This window comes from Triticum aestivum, chromosome 2D (assembly GCF_018294505.1).
Source record: "Triticum aestivum cultivar Chinese Spring chromosome 2D, IWGSC CS RefSeq v2.1, whole genome shotgun sequence".
In the NCBI taxonomy this organism is placed as follows: domain Eukaryota; kingdom Viridiplantae; phylum Streptophyta; class Magnoliopsida; order Poales; family Poaceae; genus Triticum; species Triticum aestivum.
The window spans coordinates 575,678,755-575,686,193 of NC_057799.1; positions in this window are offsets into that span (position 1 = coordinate 575,678,755).

Sequence of the window (7,439 nt, forward strand, 5' to 3'; positions counted from 1 at the left end):
CGTCCACGAGATAGTAGGACGCGCCCAGGGGGTAGGGTGCGCCCCCACCCTCGTGGACGGCCCGGGACTCTTCTGGCCCAACTCTTTTACTCTCGGGCTTCTTTTGGTCCATAAAAAATCATCAAAAATTGTCACGTCAATTGGACTCCATTTGGTATTCCTTTTCTGTAAAACTCAAAAACAAGGAAAAAACAGAAACTAGCACTGGGCTCTAGGTTAATAGGTTAGTCCCAAAAATCATATAAAATAGCATATAAATGCATATAAAACATCCTAGATGGATAATATAATAGCATGGAACGATAAAAAATTATAGATACATTGGAGACATATCAAGCATCCCAAGCTTAATTCCTGCTCGTCCTCGAGTAGGTAAATGATAAAAATAGAATTTTTGATGTGGAATGCTACCTAACATAATTATCTATGTATTTTTCTTTATTGTGGCATGAATGTTCAGATCCGAAAGATGCAAGACACATGTTTAATATTGACATAAAAACAATAATACTTCAAGCATACTAACCAAGCAATTATGTCCTCTCAAAATAACATAGCCAAAGAAAGCTCATCCCTACAAAATCATATAGTTTGGCCATGCTTCATTCGTCACACAAAATGCTCCCATCATGCACAACCCCGATGACAAGCCAAGCAATTGTTTCATACTTTAGTATTCTCAAACTTTTTCAACTTTCACGCAATATATGAGCGCGAGCCATGGACATAGCACTATAGGTGGAACAGAGTATGATGATGGAGGTTGTATGGAGAAGACAAAAAGATAAAGTCTCGCATCAATGCGGCTAATCAACGGGCTATGGAGATGCCCATCAATTGATGTCAATGCGAGGAGTAGGGATTGCCATGCAACGGATGCACTAGAGCTATAAATGTATGAAAGCTCAACAAAAGAAACTAAGTGGGTGTGCACCCAACTTGCTTGCTCACAAAGACCTAGGGCATTTTGAGGAAGCCCATCGTTGGAATATACAAGCCAAGTTCTATAATGAAAATTCCCACTAGTATATGAAAGTGACAAAATAAGAGACTCTCTATCACGAAGATCATGGTGCTACTTTGAAGCACAAGTGTGGAAAAAGGATAGTAACATTGTCCCTTCTCTCTTTTCTCTCATTTTTTGGGCCTTCTCTTTTTTTATTTGGCCTTTCTATTTTTTTGGGCCTTCTTTTTTTTATTTGGCCTTTCTCTTTTTTTTTTAATTTCCTCACACGGGACAATGCTCTAATAATGATGATAATCACACTTCTATTTATTTACAACTCAAGGATTACAACTCGATACTAGAACAAAATATGACTCTATATGAGTGCCTCCGGCGGTGTACCGGGATGGGCAATGAATCAAGAGTGACATGTATGAAAAATTATGCATGGTGGCCTTGCCACAAATACGATGTCAACTACATGATCATGCAAGGCAATATGACAATGATGAAGCGTGTCATAATAAACGGAACGGTGGAAAGTTGCATGGCAATATATCTCGGAATGGCTATGGAAATGCCATAATAGGTAGGTATGGTGGCTATTTTGAGGAAGATATAAGGAGGCTTCTGTGTGATAGAGTGTATCATATCACGGGGTTTGGATGCACCGGCGAAGTTTGCACCAATTCTCGAGGTGAGAAAGGGCAATGCACGGTACCGAAGAGGCTAGCAATGATGGAAGGGTGAGAGTGCGTATAATCCATGGACTCAACATTAGTCATAAAGAACTCACATACTTATTGCAAAAATCTACAAGTCATCAAAACCAAGCACTAGGTGCATGCTCCTAGGGGGATAGATTGGTAGTAAAAGACCATCGCTCGTCCCTGACCGCCACTCATAAGGAAGACAATCAAAGAAACACCTCATGCTTCAAATTTGTTACACAACGGTTACCATACGTGCATGCTACGGGACTTGCAAACCTCAACACAAGTATTTCTCAATTTCACAATTACTCAACTAGCACGACTCTAATATCACCATCTTTATATCTCAAAACAATTATCAAGTATCAAACTTCTCATAGTATTCAATGCACTTTATATGAATTTTTTTATTATATCCCTCTTGAATGCCTATCATATTAGGACTAAATTCATAACCAAAGAAAATTACCATGCTGTTTAAGACTCTCAAAATAATATAAGTGAAGCATGAGAGTTCATCTATTTCTTCAAAATAAAACCACCGCCGTGCTCTAAAAAGATATAAGTGAAGCACTAGAGCAAATGACAAACTACTCCAAAAGATATAAGTGAAGATCAATGAGTAGTCGAATAATTATGTAACTATGTGAAGACTCTCTAACATTTAAGAATTTAAGATCTTGGGATATTATTTAAACAGCAAGCAAAACTAAATAAAATAAAATGACACTCCAAGCAAAACATATATCATGTGGTGAATAAAAATATAGCCTCAAGTAAAGTTACCGATAGACGAAGACGAAAGAGGGGATGCCTTTCGGGGCATCCCCAAGCTTAGGCTTTTGGTTGTCCTTGAATTTTACCTTGGGGTACCTTGGGCATCCCCAAACTTAGGCTCTTGCCACTCCTTATTCCATAGTCCATCGAATCTTTACCCAAAACTTGAAAACTTCACAACACAAAACTTAACAGAAAACTCGTAAGCTCCGTTAGTATAAGAAAATAAATCACCACTTAGGTACTATTGTGAACTCATTCTAAATTCATATTGGTGTAATATCTACTGTATTCCAACTTCTCTATAGTTCATACCCTCCGATACTACTCATAGATTCATCAAAATAAGCAAACAACACATAGAAAACAGAATCTATCAAAAACAGAACAGTCTGTATCATTCGAATACTTCTGTAACTCCAAAAATTCTGAAATAAATTTTTGGACGTGAGTAATTTGTCTATTAATCATCTGCAAAAAGAATCAACCTAAAATCACTCTCCAGTAAAAATGGCAGCTAATCTCGTGAGCGCAAAAGTTTATGTTTTTTACAGCAAGATCGCAAAGACTTCACCCAAGTCTTCCCAAAGATTCTACTTGGCACAAACAATAATTAAAACATAAAACCACATATAACCAGAGGCTAGATAGATTATTTATTACTAAACAGGAGCAAAAGGCAAAGAACAAAAATAAAATTGGGTTACCTCCCAACATGCGCTAACGTTTAAGGCCCCTAGCTAGGCATGATGATTTCAATGATGCTCGCATAAAAGATAAGAATTGAAACACAAAGAGAGCATCATGAAGAATATGACTAGCACATTTAAGTCTAACCCACTTACTATGCATAGGGATTTTGTGAGCAAACAACTTATGGAAACAAGAAACAACTAGCATAGGAAGGTAAAACAAGCAAATCTTCAAGATTTTCAACACATAGAGAGGAAACATGATATTATTGCAATTCCTACAAGCGTATATTTCTCCCTCATAATAATTTTCAGTAGCACCATGAATGATTTCAACAATATAACTATCACATAAAGCACTATTTTCATGATGCACAAGCATAGAATTTTTATTACTCTCCACATAAGCAAATTTCTTCTCATGAATAGTGGGAGCAAACTCAACAAAATAACTATCATGTGAGGCATAATCCAATTGAAAATAAAAATCATGATGACAAGTTTCATGGTTATATTTATTCTTTATAGCATACGTGTCATCACAATAATCATCATAAATAGGAGGCATGCTTTAATCATAATAAATTTGCTCATCAAAACTTGGGGGACTAAACATATCGTCTTCATCAAACATAGCATCCCCAAGCTTGTGGCTTTGCATATCATTAGCGTCATGTGTATTCAAAGAATTCATATTAATAACATTGCAATCATGCTCATCATTCACATATTTTATGCCAAGCATTCTATGTAATTCTTCTTCTAGTACTTGAGCACAATTATCGGAATCCTTATTTTCATGAAAGATATTAAAAAGATGAAGCATATGAGGCACCCTCAATTCCATTTTTTTGTAGTTTTCTTTTATAAACTAAACTAGTGATAAAACAAGAAACTAAAAGATTCAATTGCAAGATCTAAAGATATACCTTCAAGCACTCACCTTCTCGGCAACGGCGCCAGAAATTGGTTGATGTCTACTATGCAACCTTCTTCTTGTAGACGTTGTTGGGCCTCCAAGTGCAGAGGTTTGTAGGATAGTAGCAAATTTCTCTCAAGTGGATGACCTAAGGTTTATCAATCCGTGGGAGGCGTAGGTTGAAGATGGTCTCTCTCAAACAACCCTGCAACCAAATAACAAAGAGTCTCTTGTGTCCCCGACGCACCCAATACAATGGTAAATTGTATAGGTGCACTAGTTCGGCGAAGAGATAGTGATACAAGTGCAATATGGATGGTAGATATAGGTTTTTGTAATCTGAAAATATAGAAACAGCAAGGTAACTATTGATAAAAGTGAGCACAAACGGTATTGCAATGCGTTGAAACAAGGCCCAGTGTTCATACTTTCACTAGTGCAAGTTCTCTCAACAATAATAACATAATTGGATCATATAACAATCCACCAACATGCAACAAAGAGTCACTCCAAAGTCACTAATAGCGGAGAACAAACGAAGAGATTATTGTAGGGTACGAAACCACCTCAAAGTTATTCTTTCTGATCGATCTATTCAAGAGTCCGTAGTAAAATAACACGAAGCTATTCTTTCCGTTCGATCTATCCTAGAGTTCGTACTAGAATAACACCTTAAGATACAAATCAACCAAAACCCTAATGTCACCTAGATACTCCAATGTCACCTCAAGTATCCACGGGTATGATTATACGATATGCATCACACAATCTCAGATTCATCTATTCAACCAACACAAAGAACTTCAAAGAGTGCCCAAAAGTTTCTACCGGAGAGTCAAGCTGAAAATGTGTGCCAACCCCTATGCATAAGTTCACAAGGTCACCGAACCCGCAAGTTGATCACCAAAACGTACATCAAGTAGATCACGTGAATATCCCATTGTCACCACAGATAAGCACATGCAATACATACATCAAGTGTTCTCAAATCCTTAAAGACTCAATCCGATAAGATAACTTCAAAGGGAAAACTCAATCCATTATAAGAGAGTAGAGGGGAAGAAACATCATAAGATCCAACTATAATAGCAAAGCTCGCGATACATCAAGATTGTGCCGAATCAAGAACGAGAGAGAGAGAGAGAGATCAAACACATAGCTACTGGTACATACCCTCAGCCCCGAGGGTGAACTACTCCCTCCTCGTCATGGAGAGCGCCGGGATGATGAAGATGGCCGCCGGTGAGGGATCCCCCCTCCGGCAGGGTGCCGAAACAGGGTCCCGATTGGTTTTTGGTGGCTACAGAGGTTTGCGGCGGCGGAACTCCCGATCTAGGTTATTTTCTGGAGGTTTCTGTATTTATAGGAATTTTTGGCGTAGGTCTCACGTCAGGGGGGTCTCCGAGTCATCCACGAGATAGTGGGACGCGCCCAGGGGGGTAGGTCGCGCCCCCACCCCCGTGGACGGCCCGGGACTCTTCTGGCCCAACTCTTTTACTCCGGGGCTTCTTTTGGTCCATAAAAAATCATCAAAAATTGGCACGTCAATTGGACTCCGTTTGGTATTCCTTTTCTGTTAAACTCAAAAACAAGGAAAAAAACAGAAACTAGCACTAGGCTCTAGGTTAATAGGTTAGTCCCAAAAATCATATAAAATAGCATATGAAACATCCTAGATGGATAATATGATAGCATGGAACGATAAAAAATTATAGATACGTTGGAGTGGACTAGGCCTTGAACTACAAGTTTTCTGTGAATCTAGCTTCACATAAAGCCTTGACCGATACGTGGCTACCGTGGGTCTTCCCCGCGGGTGGAGCTTATGCGTCATACTCCGAGACCTTTCATGAGTTTACTAGAGAGAACCCTACTCTGATAGATTGCGACGTTTGACAATCAGACTCATATATGTGTGTTCTTCAAAAGATGTTCTGCAGGACAACATCTCTGCTTAAATGAGCCACTTAGAACACATTAAGATATACATCAACCTGCCATGCAGTTTTAGGAGAGTATTGCATCTTCATGGAGTGGTATTGTTAATAGTAAGGATACTCTCCTCTCAGTTGATCAACATCTTGTCTTCCACATCTAATTCACGGGATCTCCTATCACAAAGAATAGGTTACCACTGTGAACAACTCATATTGTGGGTCTCATACCCATCTTCCTCGATGCATTATCTATCACATTACGTGATAGACCCTTAGTAAAAGGATCTGCCAAATTTTTAGACGTTTGGATATGATCCAATGCAATAACTCCGGAGTTTCTCATTTTCCTGACAGACTTTAACCTTCTCTGAACATGTCTTGATGACTTCATGTTATCCTTTGAGCTGCTCACTTTCGTGATCACTGTTTGATTGTCGCAGTTCATAAGGATACCCGGTACAGGTTTCTCAACAACCGACAAGTCATTCAAGAGCCGGCGAAGCCAATCTGCTTCGACCGTAGCTGTATCTAGTCTGTGAGTTCTTCTTCCATTGTTGACCTCGTTAAGATGGTCTGCTTGCAAGACTCCCAAGAAACAGCGCCACCTCCATGAGTGAATACATATCCGCTCATGTCATTTATCTCATCAGCATCTGAGATCCAGTTTGAGTCACTATACCCTTCAAGCACCTTTGGGTGCCCAGTGTAGTGAATTCCATAATTCGCAGTGCCTTTCAAATAACGCAAAACTCTCTCTAGAGTTTTCCAATGCACATCTCCTGGTTTTGAGACAAACCGACTCAGTTTGCTAACAGCAAAAGAGATGTCAGGTCTTGTAGCATTGGCTAAGTACATAAGCGAGCCAATAATCTGAGAATACTTCAATTGATCTCTAGCAATTCTTCAATTCTTTCGAAGCAGCACACTAGCATCATATGGTGTTGGAGAGGGCTTGCAGTCACTATAGCCAAAGTGACTCAAGATCTTTTCCACATAGTGAGATTGAAGCAATGTAATCCCACCATCATCGTCTCTCAACAACTTGATGTTCACAATGACACCAGCCACTCCTAAATCCTTCATCTCAAAACAGCGAGATAGGAAATCCTTGACCTCCTTAATAACATTCAGATTTGTTTTTTTTACAGAAAGACTGTAAGGGAAACCCCTACAGTATAATTGGTGCAACAAACCCAAATTGCAAGTACCATGCCTTGAACCTTGGTGGGTGGGAAGGCATCAACCCCTTCCCACCACTAGGCTATGCCTTAGTCTACAACATTCAGATTTGTTCCGAAAATTAGTATGTCATCAACATACAAGCAAAGGATAACTCCCTCGCCCCCACCATGGCGATAGTACACACATTTGTCAGCTTCGTTTACAGCAAAGCCTGCAACTGTTAAAGTTCTTTCAAACTCCTCATGCCACTGTTTGGGTGCTTGCTTGAGTCCA